Source organism: Sturnus vulgaris, chromosome 6 (assembly GCF_052056855.1).
Source record: "Sturnus vulgaris isolate bStuVul1 chromosome 6, bStuVul1.hap1, whole genome shotgun sequence".
In the NCBI taxonomy this organism is placed as follows: Eukaryota; Metazoa; Chordata; class Aves; order Passeriformes; family Sturnidae; genus Sturnus; species Sturnus vulgaris.
This window is the reverse complement of record NC_142248.1, coordinates 7,974,724-7,998,042: the sequence shown is the minus strand read 5'-3', so window position 1 is coordinate 7,998,042 and position 23,319 is coordinate 7,974,724. Positions and strand designations below refer to the sequence as shown.

Here is a 23,319-nt window from a genome sequence, read left to right as displayed (position 1 = left end):
CTACTGCCATAAAAACTTGGTTGCCAACGTAGCCTTTTCAGCTGCTGTGAAGTTGATCCAGGGTGTTTCTTAGCCCACGTTCAATCCCAGGACCTGAAGCAAGAACTAATTCCAGGAAGGCATCAGTTGATCCAGAACTCAGGGATTTCCTATCAGGAAGGAATGGAACGGGTCTTCACAGGCTAGGCTGGCATCAGGGGACAGCTCCCTGTCCCCTCCATGACCTCCAGCTCTCAGGCCCATGGTTCTCCCAGCAACAGCACTGACAGCAAGACCTGTATGTGGAGTAGGAACACAAAATCCAGGATATGTGTCCCTGAGGAGATGCAGAGTCCTGCTTTGTTAGCAACTGCAGAGGAGCCACATCACAGCTCAGAGATCAACTTACTTTTGTCACAAGAGCCTGTGAAACTGCTGTAAAGGTGACCCCAGAGAAGGACAGGTGATATGAGGAGAGCTGAATACCTCTGCCTCCTGACCCCACCATTGGCCACTGAGGCAGGAAGGGGAAAATTCATGCACAGACATTATAACCACATCAGTCAAGGGGCAGAGAGGCTAAGTTAATTTTTAATTGCAATTCTGCTCTATGCAATTAGATCCTGAACTGCCTCCACCCAGCAAGCACTGCATGCTTGGTGCTCAGTGAAGTTTATATCTGGCCCAGGCTAGTGCTGTACATGCCTGGGCCACGCAGCTCTGCTGGGAAAGGCTCAGCTCTCCTCTGCAGCACCACCCTCACTCCACAGGTTTCTCCCTGATGAGCTCTGGCAGGTGAAACACCTCAGCTGCCAAGTTACTGTACAGCACAAATAAGGGGCTCATTTACGAGGGCAATGAAAGAAAAGAAGAACCACAAAACAAACCAGAGCAGAACAGCTGTGGAAATCACTGTCTCAGTAGATTTTTAAAGAGTGCAAAGTTTATGCAAATCCCTTAAGGACAGCACACATGTTCCCAAGAGCACTGAGCTCTGACAGTCAGTCCCAATATTCCAGCTCAGGTAAGAGGGTTCACGTTTGGCTGTACCTACATAGTCTGAGGATGCTGTCCCCTCTTCTTCACATCCTATAGCTTAAGGACAGGAAATGCTTGGTTACAAAGAAGCTGCAGGCTGTTTCTGTGTAGCACTTGCTCCCCACCAGCACCTCTCAGGCTCTAACACCAGGGGACGTAAAACAAAGGCAGACCCGACAGGACACGCTACCACCATCTTCTACCAGGCTAGGATGAGGTCAAAGCAGCACCAGATCTGGCTTTCACAAGTTGCTATTTCCGTCGACCCCACAAACACCTCGAATGCCCTGTAAGGCCGGCGTGCTGGCTCAGTTCTGCCGTCCCTCCTGCCTGCTCAAGGAGAAACTCCCAGTTTGACAGATGCAGAGATGCAGCAGCCAGCACCACGAACTAAGGTTCTGCAACACATCCTAAGGCTTCTGATGCTCCTTCACATCTTGCATCTGATGTGGAAGGGGAGGATCTTTGGGTGAAAGTCCAGCTGCTCCACTGAAGCAACCTCCAAAGCAGCCTCAGCTGATCTCAAGCATTACAGGCACTTCTTGACACAACAAGCAACCACCTTCCTCACTCGGGTAAGCCTTACACATTGCAACAGGTCACTTCCCTCAAGATATTACAAGGCTGGACACTGAAAATATCCAAACCTGTCCCTGATCTGATCTCACCTCCCTGTCCTTTCTTTCTCACACCACAACATTGGCCAAAGTTAGCTGTTTTCATTTGCAGACAATTGACCAAGAAATCCTTTCTGCATGCGGCTGAGGCCATTTTGAAGGCCAGTGTAGTTACTTTTTTTGCAGTATTATCCCAATCCAGAAGCCAGAACCAGATTAGACATATAGCTGGACAGAGACCCACAGAAGCTAGCACACTAGGGTTGCTCACTAAATGGCCACTTTCCAGCTCCAGGGCAGACATCTCCATGTTGGAGAGACTGGGGAAGGGGCAGCTCAGAAAGCCATGGGGCAGAGGAGGAAACAGGTTATTCTTTGCAGGATTCTGAGCCCTTGCACCCCAAAGTCCAGCTGCTTCTCCATCCATGCACATGCAGAACAGACATTTGGCAATCAGAAAGTCTCCTGATCACGACTGATGAGACAGGACAGCTTCACACAACCATACCAGTTAATGAGCAATGACAGAGTTACTAAGTCTCCTGTTAACCAGGTACATCACTGCCCTCAGGGCAGGGACTGTAAGTTACAGCCCCATTAACATACAAAGAATATCCTAAGGAGTTCATCTCCTTGACGTTAATATACAAAGGCCTTGGACTTTCAGTACACCTGGGAGGTACATCTTGTCTCTGGCAAGCAAATAACCACAGAGCTGATGAATGACCCAAGTCTGAATTCACTGAACTTTCCTTTAAGCTTCACTGAGATAATACCAGCTGTGTAATGACCTTGAAAACGTAAACAAGATTATGTTTGTCATGGATATTTTCCAAATAGCATCTCATCACAAGTTACAATGGAAGGATTGAGGAAGAAGCTGAATTTTAAAAATTGAAGTATATCTATTACGTATTTTATATGTTTATGTGTGTGTATCTCAGTGATAGAGCTACAGCTCCTTTTTGAAGGAAAGTGTCAGTACAAGTTATAAAAGTATTTCTGCATATTACAAATTTTGAAAACAGAACAAACCAGACCCTCTCTTATTCCATCTACTACTAGAAAAAGTGTCTTCTTAAGTAGAAGGAATTGTCTTCAAGGGTAGAGGAGATGGTCTGAGGGCTAAGCACAGAGAGACCAGCACAGCCATATCAGCCTGAAAACTGCAGCATCACACTTAATTATCTGCAAACGTTGAACTACCAGCATAGACATGTACAGTGAGACCCTAACAGCACCTGCAAAACATCTGCAGGATAGAAACTCAAATGTGCATGCAGTCCTTCCACATATGCTACTCCTGGGGCAAAGGGAACAGACTAGAGCAAGGCAACAGCTGGCTGCAAGTACTGCAGAAATACCACTGGAAAGAACAGACTCCTCAGGAATAGTTTCTGAGGGAACTTGTCAACTCACACTGCAAAGGCAGACTTGCTCCTGGTAAGACATTGAGCTTTTCTGACTGACTTCTCTAGCTAATATACTGTTGTGTGAATTATCTCACTAGGAGCTTCATTCCCCAGCAAGACTGGATTAGGAAACACCCGTAGGACTTCCTATGATGGCACAGATTTTTCAGTATGTTTTATCACAGCAAGCACATGTTGAGCATTTTGTAAAAAGGAAATGCGTATTTTAGAAATGTGCTTCTGATGGTTGACGGGAAATGATCAGATGTTTATAAACCACTATCATATCGTTAAAAAGAAACGAAGCCCACAGTTCAGTATCAAGGAGTAGCGGAGGTTTTAGAAGCGTCTGGTTTTATCTCTATGTTTACAAGCAGTGTAACACGTTTTGAGAACATCTGCTCTTCACGGTTCAGTTTGAAAGCCAACATTTAAGTAGGTCTTCAGTCCCTACAACTGGCAAATTGAGAAAGTTCTTTGCTATTTTCAGCCTACACACTCATGCCTGCACAGCATGACAGCATTCACAGGACAGCATTTCTCTGATTTAAGCAAAACTTTCCATACATCAAGACCAGAGGTAGAACTCTGCCAAAAAATGGGAGGAAAAAAACAACCCCAGACCCCATAAACTGTCCCAGAAGCAATTTGGTTCTCCTCTCCCTCTACAAAAGTAGAAGAAATTAATCAACTTACCAAAAATAGTAGACAGAAGAAACAGCCAAAAGTACAGTTTAGTGGACTCTCTTTTTAATTACCATGTATTAGAATGTCAGTTGTGCAACAAACTCTGCAGGTCAGGTCCAGAAAGAGGTCTCCACACTGACTGCAGCCAGCAAACAATGCAGTAAAAATGCAGAGTTTTCACAAAACTGGTTGGGCAACTCTGTCACTTGACTACATTGGCTCTTTAATCGCTTCAACAATGAGACCAGCTCAGCTTTATTTTCTGCACTTGGAGCTGCCAGGCTGCAAACCTAACCTCTGAAATGGATGTGCCCACCAGCTCCCACATCTGTCAGTGGCACCAGTGTGTCAAAAGCAGTCTCCCTGCTTTGGCCTGCCCCACACCTCCCCAGAGAGGAGCAAAAACCTGCGAGCAGGACCTGCACTCCAAACTGCAGCAGGGAGACCAGCACAGACAGGCAGCATTCTGCTTGTGCTCAGGTAAGCTTCTCCCCAGCATGGGTCTGAAGACCAGGGAATGCTTCAAAGTGTTTCCCTGTGCCAGTCATCAGCTTGAAAATCCCAGGTAAAAGCACATGCACAGGACAGGCTCACCTACCTCCCTTCTCATGCAAACAATGCCTCGGAGGTCAACAAACCTCCTCCAAGGAGTTGCACAACATCCCTCCCATTGCCACTTGGCTTGGAGACACCTTCCTCAGACTCAGTAGCTTTTTTCCCCCCTGCCAGAGCACCCAAAAGCTACCACAATCCAGGCAGGAAGAAAGCCTTTTTTTCTATTTTATTAAACAGCAACAGAGATTGTGAGACTTAGGTAGGAGCCAGGTAGTATAACTGATTTTTATCTTCCCTGCCTCCTCCTCCCATAAAATGCAAGAGGTCAAGGTCGAGGACTTTCTACTTTAAAGTTCCCTTTCCAAACAAACTGGTTTTCAGTTACTTCCATTTTCTCAGATACTAGGGCAAATAACTGGTGGGTGATTAGATTCAGCACACCCATGACAAACATGTTTCTGAGAAGTTACAGCATCTGCTTGACCTGAGAAATGAGGTTTCCTACTCTTGGTTCTTTTCAGGAATTAGCAGAGAAAGTAGTTTTACTTCAAAGGCAGGAAGTTTTCCACAGCTTAGCAACCTGTGCAGCACTTAAACAAACAACTTCTCTCTCCACCTCCCCTCTGCTTATCCAGTCTTCAGACCACACACCTCCACAGACAGGTGGATGGGGCTGAGCAGATCCTGGGCACTGGCATAGGAAGGAAGCTGAGCTTACACAGCACCACTCCCAGTAACCCCACCACTCCCTGCAGGTTCTCCTGCAGTTCATTTCAGAGCTGAAGCCAGACACTTCTAGAAATCAAAGCACTAGAGATTGCCTATTCAGAAGGGCATAGGGCAATGAGCACTCCCTTGTCCTTCTCAGATTAAACCCCAAATCCCACCACAAAGCAAAAAGAAGAGGCTTCTGGCTTGCTATTCCAAATTACTGTGAAGCTTTAGAATTAAGTAATCTTCCTTGAACAACAGAAGAGACAGGTTACTAGTCTACTTTAATCATATCACATGCTTTGTATCAGATCCTTTGCTGATAGCAAGGCACTGATCTAAAGAAGCCAAGGCTTTAACCCTTTAGCCCACAGATGAAGTAGAGATGGAAGAGTACTGCAAACCCATCGTGACTGGCAAGTGGAAAGAAGTCCTACTGGCACAGGAAAGGGCATCAGGCCACAAGGGGATACATCTTTTGGCTTGTTATTGGAAACAGTCCCTTTATTATTTGTAATTTTAGGAAACTTTGGTTTTGCCAAATAGACAATTGTGCCCCTGCTAGTACACTGGCACAGCTACATGTGATTCTAGAGCAGAAGAGCACAGATCAGCAGCTGTAACAATCTCTGCTCTTCAGCCAGGTGTGCCCTACCAACCCCTTGCCCTCTAATCTAAAGGCCCCCACTGCAGCAGGCTGACAGTGCAGGAATCAGAAGTACAGGACTCCTTCTAGATTCTCACACAAACTACTTTATGATCTCTCCCAGATTTGCATACCGGGGAGGCAACTCAGCCAAACCATTTGTTACAAGCAGACAGGGCCAGCCGAGCCGGGGGTCTCCAAACCCAGTGGTACAGAAGCTCACACTCTGTGGCAGCAGGGACACTGCCACCAAAGGTTACTCCCGGACCCAGCCTCTGCCCCAGAAGAAGCTGTACTTCCCACCAGCCCATCCCAGGGTCACACGAGACCCTGTGCCCTGCTGACGAGGGGAGCATTGTCACAGACAGTCTGAGAATGAACATTTCACAACATCCTGTGTTTCATGCCACAGATGCCACCTGACACTACCAAATGGTACAAATGAAAAGAGAAAGCCGGAACTATAAAAAGCTCCTGAGGAACGGAGTCTGTCTCAAGCAGCCCCTGTTCCCAAAATGATGACATAAAGAGGGCAAGAGGGCAAGAGGGCAAGAAGGGTCCTAAGTACAAGACTTTAAGTCACAGATATTTTTAGTAATTTCCTGCTGTTCAAAAACATGCACCTCAATCACATTTTCCCTCTCCAACATCACGGTAAATAATACGAACAGTTTCACATTTGTAACTGGCAGCACTTGGCCACAATAGGCAAACCCCTTGCTGCCCTGATCACTCTGAGGATGCAACTCAGAAGCTATTTCAAACAAACCTTGCTCTGGAACAGCCAGTCCCAACAGGGGCTGCTGTACAGTCTCTCAGATGTACAGCAGCATTGTCTAGCCCTTTTTCCTTTCACCTTTAGAGAACACTCTCCTCATGCCAAGCCCTTCCGACAGGAGACAGAAAATGGAAAAGAAAGCAACATTATCCAGCAGTAAAGAGCAACTCTGTGAGGAGCAAGAATAACACAGCATGAGCTGTTACAGAAACTGCAGCGAAGCTGCTTTGTTCCCAGTCTAAGCATTTTAGGAAGTGAAATGCCACAATAAGAAATCTCAGCAGACGAGGCTGGGAAACAAAGGGGTCCTCTAGAAAACACTTAGCCAGCTGGAGGAGATAGCCAAAAACTTTCAGTTGCCTTTCTATGAGGATGGGCCTGAACTCCAAGGCATGCTGCAATACACAGAGGTGTTTTGCTACCCTGATGTTTGTTACATTAGCATGCAGGTAATCCCAGCAGAGTTAATTGGAGCAATACAAGAACATTGATTAGTGATAGACCTGCCACCTGCAATTAAGATCACTCCCCCAACACCATCCCAAGTAAAGAAAATAATTGATCAATCCTTCAAAGCAATACATGTGTAGGTTCTGGACAGAATTGTTTCAAGCCAAGAAGAACAGACATATGGGATAGGTTCCCTAGGAATTTGGCAGTTAAAAAAGACAGCATGATTTTGAAAAGCTGGGTCTGTTTTGGGAAAAAGAGGGGCCTCCTTGGAGTCTGCAGACCGACGCACAGTGGTCTGGAAAATGGGTTCAGCTGAACCTGAACCAAGAGAGGCTGGGTGGCCTTTTCTTTCCTGAAAAGGTCTCCTTTTCTATATTTAGAGCATTAATATTTCAGAAGACTATTTGATGGAGGAATGCTAGAAGAATAAGATGGAAAAGAGTAGTTTAGGGGTATTTACTTTAAAGTAAGAAAGAACCTGGAATAACTAATTTACAAATAATCCAATGAGCCTCAGTGCAGACATAAATGCCCCCATTTCAGGAGGGGAAAAAAAAAAAGCAGGGCTGTTCCATATTTTATCAGTAAATCATGATTGAAACTAAGACTACTTTTTAATAGGATTGCAGACAGTTTTTTCTTACTTCCTTCTGTTGTCTTTCCCCCAGCAGACTACCTGGTTTTACTTCACATCAGCACCATAATTTTTAATCAAGTCAAACTCGGCAATCACCTAAAACTACAGCAAGGGGTCTCACGCATGCTACCTGGGCAGGTTATGGGTGTCACACATGGCTCCCTCTGTCCCCAGCATAAAAGTCCACCCCTCCTCGCTAATCCAGCAGCTTGAAAAGCCCAGCAAAGCCCCCATTGCCTGCTCCTCCTCTGATGGGAGGCTGCCAGCAGGAGAACCACCCATCACAGGGCACCAGGGCTCTCCACTGAGGTCCTGGGCACAGGAATAACCAAGAGTCAGCACCACAGCAACGCAGCTGCTGACCTGGCTCAGCTCACACATGGCTGCACAGGCTGCTCTTCCTGACAGCAAACACCCTGTGGCAAAGGCTGTCTCTCCTCTGGGCAAACAAGGAGCAACTGTTTGGGCTCCCGTGGGACAGCTGCACGGCCACCCACTCGTATACACACCGGTGGGTCTCGCTGGTGGCTGACAGCTGCGATGGGAAGAGGTTTCCTATCTGCCTGAAGCTACACAAAGCAAGAACCTAGTGTTTTACTATAGGATCAAGTCTAAATCACTGCCACAACAGCCTCCAAAGCTGCAACACGGTGGACTGGTAATGAATGCAGAAACACTCAGGCTCTGAGGCCACCAGCAGGACTGCAGCATCAAATCAAAGAAGCCTTTGAAATCTTGGACTTGGGAATTAAAGCAGCTTGCCATTCCTCAAAATAGCCCTTCCTTGACATAGTCTCTTCTGCCAAAGCAACAGCCAGTTTGATGCAGTTTTTGACATAAAAAAATTCCCATGAAGTTTTGGCAAGTGCCTTTTTGTCACCTCAGTTTCATTCCAGGAAGCCGTGAGTCACACCACCTCCCCCAGGGAGAAAGGGTGAGAGGAAACTCTGACATTTCAGGTCCTCTCACATCAGGCAGGAGAAGCACCAGGAGCTCTGGGCATCACCTCCAACCCCTCAGGAGCAGCCAGGACCACCCCAGTTCCAGCTGTACTCGCACAAGGCGTTCTCACCCCAGTGCAAAGGAGCTGCTGAGCTCTGTGCACAGGCAGCAGCCACCCCTGCAGCAAGTCCCACAGAGGGGCTGGGGCTCACTTGCAAGGCTGATCCATCACACAGGGCTCCACCCCCCCACACACCACCAGCCTGCAGGAACTTTCTCTTGTACCTGCAGCTCTCCCCCCGGAGAAGTGCAGCAGATCCTTGGGAAGCAGGGAAGGAAGGGCTGTGCCTTTACTTTGTTTCACACGGCTCACCAGGGCTTCTCCACACAGCTGTGGTCCAGCACCGTTCCACACAGCAGCTGCCGAGCAGAAGTCTTCTCTAATTAAAAGAGCTTCCTTTGGGAACAGGCAGATCTACTGCACAACTCAGAGTGCTCTTTAGTTATTCCATGTGCATAGCTGCAAGCCAGCATTAGAAAGGGACCTGAATGCAAAGAAGAGTCCAGCAGCTTCTCAGACTGTTGGGAAAGCACATTTAGTCAGCTGGAGTTTTATCTCCACAAAAGACTTCAGAGGTGAGCATAATTAGAACTCCTGCCTGCCTTTTAAGCCCCATTTCTCCCATCGTGCAGCATAGATGCTGCAGAATAGTTGCCATATCTGTTTGGTCAGTGCAAAATACAAAGCAGCAGCGAGGGCAAACAGCCTTGCTAACCTGCAGGTCAGCAGTCTGTCTCCTCAATCCAAGCCCTGCTTCTGTGTTTTACAGGGGGCCTAGCTCCATGACACAGAAGAAAGAGAGTGAGGGGACAAGAGGCCAAGGAAGCACACTGGAAAGCTGAGGAAATTCCAGCAAAGCCACTCAAGACTGACTCATCACCAGCAACTTCGGTCCACGACAGACACATGACCAGTTCCACAGCAGGCAAGAGGATGCTTTGTGCCACAGCATCACATGAAAGCAGCCCCAGAACCAATGCAGCCCTAGAGACAGTATCCTGTTACCACCCCAGTCAGAACAGCACCCTTTTATGCAAAGAATGCTCTACAAATTAATTGATTACAAGCAGAGAAGAGAGGAGCAGAGCAGTCTGCATGGTGACTTTCAGAAGCAGGCATATTAGCTTTTGGACCAAAGTCCAAAAAACCCTTTGACATTGCTACCACTGAAAGTTCTTTTACATCTCTTTCCACACACATTCCAAGTAATGCTAAGTAAGCCATTTGCATGATCAAGAAGAAATCAGAAAAAAAAAAATCATATAGGAAGGGAATAAGACTCTCCCAAAACAAATACTTTTTTCTCTATTACTAGAACACTTTGAAACTGAAATGCCACAAAAGGTATAGAAACTTCCCTGGAAAGGTCTAACTAGAGCACTGAGGCATTCTGTGCAGTAGAAGAGATAATATATTTAATTTAGACTTCATAATTGATTCCCAACAAAACTGCTAACCATCTATCACAGGAGACATATCAACTCCAGGCATTTAGGATTTGCATATTTTTATATTATGGGATGACAGTAGCAGCCTTTGCAGTCCATGTCAAGTGCCAAGATGCCCTTTCCACACCTGCCCTGCATGCTGTTCCAGAAGCTCTGCACCAATACAGATCAGGTCATGGCCCCACAGCAACCCAATGCACAAAACCCCAGAGGCAGCTCACTCGAATCTGTGCCAGTCTGGAGCACCAGCCTGAGCAAAACCTGCATCCTGGAGCAAGCTGCTTTTAAAACTAGACAGACAAGGTGCTGCATGAAGCCTCTCCTGTAGAGGCAGGAACTGAAAGCATCAAATTCCTGTGTAGTCTCTTGAACCCATGCTGGCGAGGACACAGAAACCTCACAGATCATAGAGACCAAAAGCAAGGTGCTGGAGAGGAATATGGTCAGATTCAGTGACTGTAACCACTTCTCCAGAACAACTCTGTAAAACAGCCTCCTTCATTCCCAACAGGTAAAGCCACTTTCCAGCATGTTCAGTCCCTGCTGTGCAAACCCCCCTAAGGTAATTCCTTTCCTCTCCCAAATTACCTCCTTGGCAATGGATGGGGAGCAGGAGGGACCAAGGGCAGTTCCCAGCTCCAGCTGTGGGAAGATCAGCTCAGTTCTGTTCTTTTGCTATTGTATGAGAGACTGAAGCAGACTTGTTCTGCCTACAAAAAGAACTCCCCATTACATAACTTCAACAGGCTGCTGGATATCTTAATGTATACAGCTCATCCCAGCATTTCTCCAGTACACAAGGCCATGGGATTATCATCATACTGGAAGAGATCAGCAATCTGCTTACAGCTCAGTAACAATTTTGTAATAAATGGTAAAGTGCTTTTATGACGCACCTGCCTCAAGGCTGTGCTGCAAAGCAACTAAAATCAGCAGCCCAGCAGCATCCTTAACAAATTCCACCAGTACTTCACTTATGTGCAAGGTCCTGCCTCTGGTCCTTCTGAGCTCCTTAAAGACAGACAGGGCACTGACCACACCAGCAACTTTCAGCAATTAGGTACACACACTGGACTGTGGTTTGACTTGCCTTTAAATGGTGGTGTCCCAGTAGGTGGTGTCCCAGTTCTGAAGCTCCATCAAGGAGACAAAGAACTAGAGCAGTCAGCCAGACAGCCTGTGCACACACCTCTTCCCACAGGACTAAGCCTGTCCCCAGTCTCCTTCTCTTTCTCCTCTGTATTTACTTTGGATGAGCCACAAACCACTCAGCTTCCCTGGCTCTCTGGTGTTCAAAAAGACACATGCTTGGGTTCCAAGTTGGCAGTCTCCAATCCCTGTTCCCATCCCCACAGACTACTGTTTTATTCCCTTTTTCTTCTGTGATCAGCCAGGCAGTCCCTTCCACAGAGCTGCTCACAGTAACGCCTCATCTTTCTTCCAGAAAATTAGCTAGCTCTGAATGTCACAGTGCACACAAGAAGTGATTTAAGCAATCTCCACTACGCAGTTCCTTTGCTTCACTTATCACCCCATCTAGACTGAAGTCAGCCATTAACTGCTTCAGTGTTTCCAAGCCCTGATAGCCCAGAGAGCTTTCAGCAAACAGGCTCTGCCACAGCCAACCAGCTGTCAAGGAACTGCTGGCACCGACTGTGCCTCCTGTATTATTCCTTTCACCATGCCAAGAGAGCCTGTAATTTTTAGCCTTTCCTCCATTTCATTCCCTCTAAGAATACAGAAGAGCCAAAAAGAGACAGAGGTGGTTAGGTAATGATTGCATCTCATTATACAGTTGCTAAAGGAAAGGTGGCTCACTCAGCCATCCCTTCACACGTATGGGCTTAATCAGTATCCTGCAGAAAGCTCCAATCCCATATTCCTCCAACAGATGCATCAGTGCAAGCACAGAGTTTATTTCTTTGCCCATTAAAGCTGGCAACCACATGGAAGCAGGCAGGCTACTGGGCCCAGCTACCCCTCTGCTGCCCAAAAGGACTCCAGAATCCAGATGGCATGATCCCTGTTCAGGGACAAATGAAGGCAGGGAAGGAGGAGAAGGGGATACAGATGTCATGCTCCTGTTTTAGAGAGGTGAAGTTCAGGCACTCTAGGGTGAATGCCATAATTCTTGGCAGTAATAAGTTAGTTTTGGTGTGTGTAAGTTTTTCCACAATGGAAACTGAGGAGTAAGTGCAAGAAGGCTGTGGCTCCAATCACCCCTTGTTACACAGGCCCACTGGAAACATTGCTGCCTCCTCCAGCCTTCCAAGCTACGCAAACGGAGCCTGAGCCCCGACAAACCCACCCCCTCTAGCACCTCCCACTCACCAGCCAAGAGAAACCAGACCAGGGGAAAACGTGGCTGCCATGCCACAGGCACCATTAAAGTGGAGCAATAATTACTGCTTCAGATAGCACAGGGCACGATCCAAGTCCGAGCATCCCCCTGGCATTCCCATAACAGACCCTATCCCATCAGTGCCCAAACATCTTTGTGGCAATGCCTTTTACCTGTGCTGTGTGCTTCCTGCTCTAACAATGCCAGCAGGCACCAGGAACCACAGCCATGGTTTGAAAAGTGCCCTGACGCCTGTGGTTACCAGAGGTCTGCAAAACTCCCACCTGCATCCCTCTGACTTGAACATCTACTGGATGAACACCTGCACTGGATAGACCCTGACTGCCTTACAGCTGTGACACCAGGACACGGAGCAACAGAGTAGTGCTGAAATCTTTCCTTGGTTACAGTCAGATGAGAAATTTCATGTGAAATCCCCCCCTTGCACTTCAAAGAGCTTAAAGCAGGGACAAGAAAACCTCCACGGGGCTGTGGGAAGGCCTCGTTAGAGCATTTCCTGCACCAGCTTACAGTTGTAGGTCACACTACACCTGCCTGTCACCCGAGAACTAAAATAGAGACAATAACAGTAATGAAGAGAGTCCAGATGAGCCACATCATTAAAGCCTCTAAATCCTCTTAAGGGAGGAGCTTCCATGCAGCAGGACAGAGATTGCCAACAGGGAGGGCTTTCTCCAGGCACACAGCTTGCATCTTGCTCTATTTCTGTCTCACACAGGTAAGAAGCTGAACAAACATTGCAAGACTTCACCCAGCCTTGCAGCACAGGGATGAGAATGTCATCTCAGTGGTACCCAGAGCCCTTGACAAGGATGGAGAAACCCAGCCAAAGAGGGGTTTAGGTCCAAAGAGCAAAGATATTCTGGCAGCAAGATCCTTCTCTGAAAGGGCTGTTAAATGACACAATGCTAGGAGTGAGGAGAGGCTATTCACTTCTTTCAGCCACTCCAAACCCACACATAGGCTTGCAGAGCAGTTGCAAAGGTTCTTCTCATCTGTGCGGGCTGCCCAGCATAAGCAAGCACACATGGATTTGTTTTTTGGGTTTTTTGTTTGTTTGTTTTTTGTAAAGAAGCACAGCTGCACCTCTAGGAGTTCCTGCTCCAGTCAAAGGACCAAAACCAAATGTAAATGTTAAAAAACCATCTCACTGTTGCAAGAGGTTCTGCTCTGGAACACTGGCAGGTCTTCCAATGGCTGTGCAGTGACACTGCAGAACAGGCCACTGACTGTACCGCCCAGTGCCCTTCTGCCTCATTAACACTTTCTTCCCACTCAGTGCTCATGAAGTATTTAGTAAGAGCTGGGCAATTTATCATTTTTACAGTTTGTCATATGCTTGACATCAGCATACAGCAGCACACGACTGAGACTGCTCCCCTCACTAGACACCTCCACCTAGATTTTCAGGGTAATGTTTCTATGCTTTGACCTTGTGGTCCACCAAAATTACCCTAGCCACAGGCTTCTGCTTGACTGTTCTCATGCAGTAAGCAAGCTTTAGAGCAGCAGGTTCACATCTCAGGCTTTGAAGGGGATTTTTCTTAAACCCAAGATGTCTGGGAAAGGAAAAAAAAAATGGAGAGGAAGTATCACTGATGGCAGATTTCAAGACAGCACTGTCCAGCTGTTCACCCTCGCTTGCACAGAAGCACAAGGGTGTTGTCAGAAGCTAACAGAGGCCTCACAAGTGGTAGGATGTGTTACATCCCTGTGAACCTCTACCCTCAACAGCAGCTCCAAGAGCAGATCTTCTCCCCAGCCACTACCCCTGAGAGCACGGCAATAGGACACTCTCCCTCCCTTGCATAGCTAGTAAGTTTCAAGCGCTCATCTTATACACAATATGCTACAGTTTGTCCAAGACATAGGAACACTTCATACACTTTATACTAAACTAACTTTACAGTTTACTGCAGCCAACGTTTAGACGTCAGGACGGTTGGGTTTGGGTTTTTGGTTTGTAGTTTGTTTTTTTTTTTGTACCAAACACCCCATTTTACATGGAAGCATACACAGCTTTAATGCTCTGGGGCAGAATCAGCACGCCTAGAGTGCAACAAGCTGCTATCCCCTTATCCCTCTTATCAACAGATTGGTTACGAGCGAAATTGCAAATGCAATTCGCATTTACAACATCTATTCTGCTGTTGAACTGCAAGCACTACTCCTCACAGGGACCTTAAAATGAAGAGAGGCAAAGGGACACAGCAGGCTGGGCCAGCACCAGATTTCTGTCCGTAATAAGGTAAGATCGCTAGAGAGGCATCTAATCCACATCTTGGAAATCAATCAAGACGGAGCGGACTGAAGCCAGCTGTGTGCCCAGCCTCATCAGCAGAGGCACCCGGCCGGTATCCCCGCACAGCGGCAAGGCTCCGGGCCAGCAGGACCCGCTCTGCGGCCACCGCACCTGCCGTACCTGGCCACGGTCTCAGGTCACACACCACCTGCGCCAGGCGGTCACAGCTCAGCCCCCGACTCCAGTGTGGAGGGGCACACCTGAGAGCGCCCAGCAGCGGGGACTGGCACCCCGAGAAGCCGCCCCCGCCCCGCACACCCCGCTGGGGCTGCCAGCCCCGGTCGGGAGCTGCCGGACCGCAGTGGGGGCTCCCACCCCGGCCACCAGAGAACGCCGCAGAAAACCCCCGGGAAGTCCCCGCCGGGCACGGCCCCCGTCCCGCCACGCCGAGCCCCCCGGGCCGAGGGCAGCAGTGTGTCCGGGCTCGGTGGAAGGACTCCCGGCCGCGCTCCCCGTTCCGTGCCGCCCCGCTGCCCGGTGCGGGCGGCCGCAGCAGCTCCCCTACCTGCTCCGCTCGGCGGGCTGCGCACGGCTGAGCTCGGCACAGCGCTCCCCCCTCCGCCGATGTGGCCCCCGGGGCGGAGCCGGCGGCTGCGCTGAGGCGGCCCCAGGGCGGGCCACCGCCCCCAGCCCTTCCCTTCCCTTCCGTGCCCGGCCCCCGGCGAGCGCTGCGCAGAGCCGGAGCCGAGCCGGGGCCCCGCCGTGCCCGTGGGCTCCGGCACTGGCTGCTCCCAGCCTGTGCTGCTCGCTCTTCACACCGAGCCACGCGTTTTCCACTGCCCACCTGTGAGGCCTCGGCCGCTGCCTCCTTCTGCTGTTCTCCAGCTGAGACCAAATCACCCCGCTCCGCTCGGGCAGGTGGCCAGCAGTGCGCTGGGGCCCTTTGCCCTGCTCGCTGCACTTGCCGTGAGCCCGTCTCCTCCCACGAGCCCCCTGCCTGGCCCGTCAAGTCGGTGCAACAGGCGCGCACACACAAACAACCCTTGAACCTCCTGATTAAGGGCACTCGCAGCTTGTCTGGTGCTGCGAGGCGCACGCCGTGGCACCCTGCCCGGTGAAAGCAAGCCCGATGACCCACCGAGAGATTTTTCCAGTGGGCAATTTCGCTGCCCCAGTGAATCCTGTAAACGCCACCTGCACATTGTTCCCCCTCCAAACCCCGCTCAGCTCTTGTTTGCCCCAGTGCCTCCAGCGCTGTGAAGATGGTGAGGTGTTCTCATGCTGTGGCTGCTGTTTGCTGTGCTGACCAGTGCCACTGCATTGTTTCCACGGGATTCTCTGTTTTGTGCAGTGTATCCGCTCTGCGCAGCAGGCAGCAAGCTCGAACCACCAGCTCTTTGTTCTTGGCACGTGGCATAATTAGCCCAATGGGATCCTGCCTCTTCTCTACTGCAGAACGCAAATAAAAATAAAAGTGATAAGGCAATCTAACAGTAACAACTCTGTGATCCTCTGCAAATCCTCATTTCAGAGATACTGAAACCAAACCCATCAAGCCAATCCTAAACTGAAGGAAGATCAGCAGGTCCCTCACCCTTCTGAGGAGCAACATTCCTCGCTTTCATGTATTCTGCTGTCTTGGCAGGAGGAGGACCAGCCAATTCATGCAGCTCAAGGTTCCAGTCCTCATTCCAGGGGGCAGCAAAAACCAGTTTGGCTTTTGTACTGAAACAGGTGTGCAATGGCCACCTTATTCTCTCCTAACAAAGTTTCTCTTGGTCATATTTCTGTGTCTGACGGCTGATTCTTTACTATGCCACCAGACTTTAAAAAAATAAATAAATTAGAAGGTCCTTTTCTGGACTGTGCTTTATTCATTGCATTTACTTGACTTTCATTCTGGTATTTAGAGCCCCATCCAGTCCCAACCTTTCCCTGCAGCTCCCAACCATTTCCTCTGGTACCAGGATTAAACACATCCTTCTTCCCTTTTTCAGCAGTGGTGCTCAGCAGCCTTCCCACTGGTCTGTATTTTTATCCTGCAGACGTGTTTTTGTCAGGATAAACGTGTGGTCATGTAATGGGCAAAGCCAGGCCACATAACAAGTGCTCCTTCATGCATGGGCAGGGTGAGGCAGGAGGGGCCATGGGAGGAGGCTGCACCTGCAGAGCAGGTGTCACTTGCTGAATGCCACACCCTGGGCTCCACATCCTCCTCCGTGCCAGCAGCAGGTAACTGCAGGCGTATCAGCTGGCATGAGGGCTCGCTGGGAGAGAGGGATGGAAATGCAGGTGCTGAGGCAGAAGGGGGACGTTAAGGTGGAAGTGAAATGGCTCGTTCTGCAAAGGGGTTTTTGTGGGTGTGGTCTCACTACTCCTATTTCTGCAGCTGCTCACAGCAATACCAGGCAATCCATGGCCTGCAAGCTGCCTAATTTTGCTTACACTCCTTTCTCATACAAAAAAAAAAAAATTGTAAGGCCAGTTGTTAGTGTCTAAGACAAGGACAAATTATGCATGAGAATTATTTGGGACAATCTCTGAAAACTCTTTTACAAGCAGTCTTGGGGACTGTGTCTTTCTGGAAATAGGCAGCGCTCCAGCGTCTCTTTTCAAGCAGAATTAACCTCCATTAAAAACACTTCTATTCTCAAACAAAATATTTAGAGTACTTTTTCTTTTCCCCTTCTCTCTCTGTGATAGTCTTTAACTCAAACATCTGCTCAGGCTTATGCCTGTACTATGTAAGCCAGAATGCTTACCTATAAAGACACAAGGGTTGGTGGAGCAGGTGAAATAGCATCTGCCTGTTCTTATATTTAGTCTTCTTCATCTGTGTGCTGATAGATTATCCAAGCCTACAGGTACTGAGCATGTAGCTTGTTTCTGACTCTTACAAAAATTGTCCTACTTTGAGGAAGGAAGCCTGGGCTCAAAACATTTCCCCTGAGGATTAATGCAAAGGCTGTTTCTTAAAGAAAATGGCTTTTAAATAAAAAGTGATTACAAGGTGCAGTGCAAATGGATTGTGCCAGCAGCTCTGGTGCCTGAATTCATTTGTGTCAGAGGCTTTGAGAGTGGGGTACATGTTAGCAAGGGCAGTGTGGGAATGTATATGCATCAGTGATTGCATGCATAACTGGTTGTGCTTGAGTGCCACTCGGATATGAACCAGTGAGTCTAGAAAAAGCATTAAGTCTATACCACTGCATTTGCTGAGAGACGGGAATAGGTTTTAAAAGACAGCTTCCAAAGTGCCTGAATTTTATTAGAAAGTCTGACGTGAATCATGCTCTTCAGAAGGCTTGCAACAGGGACTTGGCAGCAGAGGAGAAACAGATCTACTGAGATGTTGCAGCTAAGCTGCACACAGATGGCAGACTAAAAGCCCAAGTATAAACAGCATCTTTTACAGTGTACACATCAGGCTGGATTTTCAGCTAGTGATTAGACAAAAGTGCTTGTAAGAAAACACCCAGGCTGGAGAAACCCACCATTATGTGGCATGTAAGGCCGAAAACTGAATACCATTTCAAAGGCAGCCAGGGACCAGCCAACGGGTCATTGAGCCAAGCAATCTGTTTTTGCCTTGGGCCATCTTCATTTCAAACACAACAACCATTCCCTGTCAAATGAATACTTTCTTTTTAGGAGGAATTAATCTCTGTACCAAATCAAGTCATGGCCTATTCTGTGGGTAAACAAGGGAAGTCTGCACAAGAGTCCAAGTCCCTGTGATGCAGCTTCGTACAGGTTCTGATTCATTTGTACACAAGGTCTGTTTCCTCGGGCACAGGGGAATACTAGTGCCCTGCACAGAGATGGCTGGCTGTGCTTTTATGGCTTTTTGCAGCCTTGCCCAGGGTTGTGAGAAGCTGCACACTCCCCACTGCTTTGCAATGAAAAACACAAATATGGCATGGGCAGCTGATAATGATGGAGGGAGGAGTTACAGCTCCCTAATTCTCTGTTGGTAAACCCATGTCTGGCTGGGTTGTGGCCATCCTGGAACAGCTGGATGCAAGCAAGAAACTTCCCACCATTTTATGTATAGGCAGCTCTTCATGTCTCTCTGAAGCTGGAATAAAAGGTCTCAGGGTTGTTTGGCTGCAGAGTGGAAGGGACCAAACTTCTTTTCTTTAGTGTCAGAAGATCTCTGAGAATAAAGGGTTTGAGTTGCAGCTGGCACAGATTGCTGCCCTGTGTTGTGTGCACCAGAAGGAGGAAATTAGTCTTTGGTATTAGGGAGAACAGAGAAACAGGAAGACACGTGGACTTCTAATGTTTGCATATCTATTTCCCTTGAAAAGTCTTTGAATTGGCCTCACATTACTGTGATTCTTAGAGAGGAATGATTTCTTTCCTGATAGGGCCAAAACATTGAGTGGTCCAGGTGTTGTAGTGATGAGGACTGTAATTATCAGTAAAAACTGCCTAACTTTAAAAAAAAAAAAAAAAAAGTTATTTCAAAGTTGCTTTGACAAGGAGAAGAGACTTCAAATATAGAGCAAAGAATTGCTGGGGGTGGGGGGGAGTGTTTCTGTTTAAACTCTGAGTTAAAATCAAAATGACCAAACAACATAAAGTTCATGGTTACTGTCCGTTTGACAGACACTAGTACAGCACAGTATAAAATAGAAAGAATGCAAAGCACATTTAAAATTACATATTTTTCCAAGTCTAATTTGAAGTATGTTCATGGCACCGTAAGTGGAATCCTCTTTTATTTGCTCCAAGCTATGATTTACTAGCAGATTAATTACATAGAAATAATAATGGTTAGAGTGAACAGCAATAAAAGTGCAGTGGTTGCTGAAGCTTGTGGGGCAAGAGGGGACTATTTTAACTTTTATTATAAGACATGTTTATTGAAAGGTGTGTTTTGAGGACTAAAATACTTTTAATATTCTGTGTTTTAGGACTTTGAAGTGCTCAGCAGCTTTAGTAAACTGAACTTATTTTCCTGGTGACCAGTTGCCCTCCCCTGGCTGAAATGAGAAATGCAGGCAATTGAAGTTTTCCGGAAGTTGGACTTGGATAAGCTAAAAGTAAACTGTTCTGCCAGAGGCACCATGTAACTGGAAGCAGATTTGTCCGTAGTCGGATTATTTTGGATCACGGTATGGGTCCCTCATAGCTGACTATTACAGAAGTGACTGCACCTCCAAACTTGGTATTTTGCGAGAAAATTTTGATCCCCCTCTATAAATGCTGGAAAATCCAGCACACAGGGATATGTCTTCCTAGGCTTGAGATTTGGGGCTATTGAACTCTACATTTTTGTCATCTGTTAAGCAGAAGCAAGTATGGAAGCATGTGCCTCCATACATGTTGGATATCTATCTGGCCCTTGAGATGGGAAATTTGCTGGAACAAATCATCAAGATTTACCTTCCTGAGCTTTCTATAATTTTTCCATTTGAAAAAAACATCCTCATAGAAACAAATCTCAAAAGGTCTGTGAGCAGATCACAGACATCTCTGGTTTGAGAAGAGTCCTTGACTGTTGCCATAGGCTTGCTCATTTGAGGCAGAGAAGACAGAAGATGAGTAGGAGGGTTTCAGAAATGCATCCCACTCACTAAGGAGCTCTTGCTAGTTTTGCTGAGCTCACGAGCATACCTGGGCTAACAACATCCACAAAGTGGGATTTGGGGAAACTAGGTGGATCTGGAACTTAACCAAGTTTTGCAGTCCTTCTTGTGCCGTTTGCAGTCATCTTTGGTAACCAGAAATTAATTTCCAAGAGGTAGCATTCAGGCTCAGTCCTTTTAAACATCTGTAGATACGGATGAACACCTGAAGAACTCGACTGCATTCCTGAGGCTTCTATAGTAACATCAAATTTTTTTTCCTCCTTTTTCAAGTGTGCTCTCTTTCCTCGGAGATACAAGGTGTTTTGCTTGTGTCTTTTGCAGGCATGCTGATTTTGGCTGGGATAGCATTAATTTCTTTCACAGTGACTGGTACAGGGCTGTGTTCTGGATTTGTGCTGAGCACAGGGCTGATAATACAGAGATGTTTTTATTATTGCTGAGCAGGGCTCACACAGAGCCGAGGTCTTTTCTGCTTTCCGTGCTGCCACAGTGGTGAGGGGCTGGGGGTGCATGGGGGGCTGAGAGGAGACACAGCCAGGACAGGTGACCCCAACTGACCAAAGGGATACTCCAGACCACGTGGCATCATGCTCAGCATATAAACTTTGAGGAAAAGGAAGAGGAGAGAACATTCAGAGTGATGGCACGTCTTCCCTAGTAACCATTTCATATAACGAGGCCCTGCTCTCCTGGAGCTGGCTGAACACCTGCCTGTCCATGGGAAGAACTGAGTTAATTCCAAAATTTGATTTGTTTGTGTGCCTGCCTTTGTTTCCTTTTTAAAAATTAAACTGTCTTTATCTAAACCCCTGAATTTTCCAGCTTTCACCTTTCCAATTCTTCTCCTGGTCCTGTTGGTGGGGAGTGAACAAGTGGCTGCACAGGGCTTTGTTACTCCTTTGAATCCATCCTCCTGTTCAGAAAGCAACAAGAATGTCCACTGTTCTTCCAGGAACCAAGTACAATCTTGTTTCTAAAGGCAGATTGTGGAGTACAATAAGTTTCACCTATAAACTTTTTTTGATCTAATATTTACAGACTGAAATGATATTCTGGATTTTATGTGCAGGTTTGCACTGTGAGGTTACAAAATACCAAAGAACTATGAGATTAATACCCTCCCACAAGATCTGAGCTGTTTTTCACATTATCTTTCCATAACAGTATTTCTGAGCCTGGGCTGCCTGGCTAAGTATATGCATTTTTCTGCATGATAGGAAGAAGGAGCCAGAGTGCTGATAAGATTGCTTTCCTCCCAAGTTCATAGCTTGAGTGCAGAGTAGAATGCATCTGCCCTTGTCTTTCAAAATATGGAGAAGAGAATTGGCACTAGAAAAACAAGGGCAAATCTGGGCAGCTCTCATACAAGATTCATTTCTGGCACCCCTGTTGACCTGGACTAACTTCATCTGATAGAAGACTGAATAAATGTTTTCAAACACTCATCTATATATTGAAATTTCTTTTAACTTTTTTTTACATTGGATTGAGAGGAATAAATATTGCTGATCCCCATTGATCTGAGAGGGGTGTGTGCCAGGAGAGATACTTTTGCCTGGGCAGTATTATTTCCACACCCCACATCTCCAATGACCGGTGAGAAGTCATCCTTTTGAGTCCAATTAACATAAACACCTCAGAAAACCCAAGGAAGGAGAGCCCAGTTCAAGGCCTGCTGAAGGAAATGAGAGCATTTGGCAGGCTGGGTATTTTCCCAGGGAATTTTGTGCAGCACTGGCACAATTTACCTGAAGGAGCAAGGCGAGTGGCACAAGCAATCCTATAACACTAATACCTCTTACATAAGCTCAGATCCACAAAAGTATTTAGAGACTTAATTCCCTTCAATTTCATTTATTAAGGCATCCAAGTTCCTCCTTGCTATGTTAAGCCATTTGAAATCATGCATTGGAGAGTATCTCTTTTCTGCCTGTGCCTCTCTCTCTTTTCTCACACAGATGCACGTTTCAATGACCACATGGACAGCAAAGTGCCCAAATGCACCCCTGCATCACCTACTTAGGCACATAAATCTGCAGCAAACCACACGGAGGAATTAAATCCTCGAGGGCTGCTGGCAACTTGCAATTAGTCATGAGTCTTTCTTCCACTTGGTGTCTCCCTTTAGTCTCAAATCTGGGGCTGGATCTCCAGCAGTGCTCTCCTGGGGACGAATATTTGTTATTTGCACCATATAAAGCACTCCAGAGTTTCAGTGGTGCACCACGACTCCCTTGTGATTAGCAACATAAAGAACTCACAAAACGTGAGACTCCCCTCCCAGCTGTATAGCTTTGCTGTATGCTTCCCATCAGTTTTAAATGTGTTTAGGAAATTCAAATATTTATTTTTGGTTACTGTTTGTCTTTGGGAAAGAAATATATTCATTGTCTAATTCGATCTAATTTTTGTTACAGAGAGCTAGGGCTGGTTTGACTCACCCTATAATAAGTGTTAGAGAAGGTCACAGGCATGCAAGAGAAACGTAAATTGTTACTTCACTGAATTAATAAAATAGCATTTTTTTAAAGGGACGATTTCAAAATCACACTGAATAAGAGCACACTCTTTGTCCTTGTGCAGAAACAGAAAAGACAAGGGATATTTCTAAACTTTCTTCATTTTGTAGTGGAAAAAATTCAGGGAGGATGAAGGTGATTTAAGTTTTTTTGCACTGGAACCCAATTTTTTATGGTATATAAGAATTACTTGGTAGGGAAATGTGTAAGTTTTAATTCCTTTTCAATTTATGCATAGTGCAAGCCAGTTTTTCAGTGACTAAAGCTACACTGGAAATTTCTGTTTTAAAGACTTCAGATATTTGCAGCTACATGGAAAACACTGTGGTTCGCAGCATATATATGCTAATGTGTTTGATTCACTCCTTTTTCTGGGCCTTTTCTGTTCTGCCAGTTCCTCTGAGATTAAATCTCTGAGAGAAAGTTGTCCAAATCTAATGTGTTTGGCAGTCCCCTCAAATAAAAGCTGCTTTCTCCAAAGGCTGCTGGGTGTCTTGCTTAATTCTGATCTGGAGACCTAGAGACTAGACTCTCAGCTAGTATAAATGAGGGAAGTATACCACATAACAGCAGCTGAGGATCTGGAAAATAGTATCTACCAATAACGTCTTACTTCATGTGGGTTCTATCCAAAT

The 23,319-nt window shown here is 46.9% G+C and overlaps 1 protein-coding gene across 4 annotated transcripts in view; it reads right to left on the bottom strand.

The window, feature by feature from the left end:
* Window positions 1-15,728, bottom strand: part of CD82 (CD82 molecule) — a 38,268-nt gene extending 22,540 nt beyond the window's left edge. The window contains exon 1 of one of the 4 annotated variants that reach the window (XM_088166818.1): window positions 15,707-15,728. The gene's annotated coding sequence lies outside the window, so the exon portion shown is untranslated. Of the gene's footprint in view, window positions 1-8,740; window positions 8,975-15,133; window positions 15,239-15,412; window positions 15,621-15,706 lie in introns of those variants that run through there. The other 3 variants (XM_088166815.1, XM_014881940.2, XM_088166817.1) reach the window with 3 other exon arrangements.
* Between the last annotated feature and the right edge of the window lie 7,591 nt (window positions 15,729-23,319).